At 42.8% G+C, this 2,062-nt stretch overlaps 1 pseudogene; it reads left to right on the top strand.

Moving 5' to 3' along the window:
• Positions 1-846: 846 nt before the first annotated feature.
• Positions 847-1,759, top strand: LOC127186973 (mortality factor 4-like protein 1; annotated as a pseudogene).
• The last annotated feature ends 303 nt before the right edge of the window (positions 1,760-2,062 follow it).

Raw genomic sequence — 2,062 nt, 5'->3', positions numbered from 1 at the left:
AAAGTAAAATGAGTCTACCTCACACACAGTCCTAAAGTCTCTCTGTAACAGCTCTGGGGTTACAACCTTCCTGGTCTCTTGTTTCTAGTGGTAGTCAGCCATTCTTGACTCTCTTTGGCTTTTAGATGCATTGTTCCAACCTCAGCTTCCATCTCAATTGGCCTTTCTCCTCTGTGTGTTCATAAGCAAATTTCTAATTTCATATAGCAATGTTAGTCATTGAGTGAGAGCCTATCTTAATCCAATTTGACCTTCTATTTAGTTACATCTCCAAACACTCTTTCCTAACAAAATCATAGTTACAGGTCCTAGGGTTTAGGACCTCAGTACGTCTTTTAGGAAGAAATGTTCCATTACAAAAATCACCCAAAACATTGACTCACAGAAACCAGAAGTAGCCATGTTGGTAGAATCCTTGGCTGATGGGGGACTATAAAAATAGGACAGAAGGTGCATGGCCACAACTTGCCATGTCATGGGGGTATCTTTGTATATCAGGACCATGGACAGTAGCTCATCTTCCATGCCTTGCTGCTAATGCCCAAACCCAGCAATGGTTGTGTGTATGTCTAGGCCGGGAAACACTTTGCAGGGAGCAAGCTTGTCAAACAACTGCCACACTCTTTCTCTTTTGTTGCTGAACTTGGACCTATAAGTCAATTATCTTAGCAAAACTTTGCCTGGTCGGGTGTGAAGATTATAGAAAGAGTAACAGTTTGCTGCCTTGTAAAGGTTGTTTTTTGCTTCCTTAAGAAAGAAAATTAGGAAGTTGGGTGGGGTAGAGAGAAAGTAAGGGGTGGTAGTCATGGGTGGTGCGGGAAGGAGGAGGCGGCGAATCTCTTATAAATGGCGCCCAAGCAGGACCCAAAGCCTAAATTCCAGGAGGGCCAGCAAGTGCTGTGCTTTCATGGGCCTCTTCTTTATGAACCAAAGTGTGTAAGGGTCGCCATAAAGGACAAACAAGTGAAATACATTATCCATTACAGTTGTTGAAATGAAAATTGGGGCAAATGGGTTCCAGAAAGCAGAGTGCTCAAGTACATGGACACCAACATGCAGAAACATCGAGAACTTCAGAAGGCCAATCAGGAACAGTATGCAGAGGGCAAGGTGAGAGGGGCTACTCCAGGAAACAAGACATCTGATCAGCAACAGAAGAATACTAAAATGAAAACAAAAAAAGAACAAGCAGAAAACAGCTGGAAATGGAGATGGTGGCAGGACCAGTGAGACGCCTCAGCCTCCTAGGAAGAAAAGAGCCCAGGTAGATCCTGCAGTTGAAAAATGAAGAAATAATTCATGGTCAAAGTTGAAGTTAAAGTAAGGATTCCTTCAGAGCTGAAACCATGGCTTGTGGATGACTGGGACTTGAATCAACAGACAAAAACAGCTTTTTTATCTTCCTGCCATTTTGGAGGATTATGCAAATTACAATAATACAGATAATAAGGAATATGCTGTTAATGAGGTTGTGGCAAGGATGAAGGAGTGCTTCAATGTGATGCTGGGCACTCAGCGCCTCTACAAATTAGAGAGACCACAATATGCTGCCATTCTCTTGGATCCCCCAGATGCACCCATGTCCTGGGTGTATGGAGTGTTACATTTACTGAGATTATTTGTATGAGTTGGAGCAATGTTGGGCTATGCACTAACAGATGAGAAAAGCTTTGCTTTACTACTGCACTATTGACATGATTGCTTCAAATACCCGATGAAGACTTCTGCACCTTTGCTCAATGACGGTGATTATGAATGAAGTGGCTCTTCCCTAGTAGCATCGGAAAGCCATGATGGGTGCCTCCTCCCTCCCTCCACCCCTCCCCTCCCTCTCTCCCCCTCCCATGCTTGGATCTCTGTACACAGTTTGGTTCTTAGTCCTTCTCTTGTACAAATGATATACTTTGAAGACCGTTAGTGTATAACAGAGTTGCTGTTTGTTTTCTGTTTGATTTTAAACAGAGAAAATAAAAGGGGTCACTGATCCTCTTTTCTTTCTCTTTTTTTATTTCAAAGTTTCTACCAGTGTATTCAGTGATGGACAACAAAGACACGCTGTAGA

Source organism: Acomys russatus, chromosome 3 (genome assembly GCF_903995435.1).
Source record: "Acomys russatus chromosome 3, mAcoRus1.1, whole genome shotgun sequence".
NCBI lineage: Eukaryota > Metazoa > Chordata > Mammalia > Rodentia > Muridae > Acomys > Acomys russatus.
Note: the sequence above shows the minus strand (reverse complement) of the source record. Positions and strands in the feature narration are given on the sequence as shown.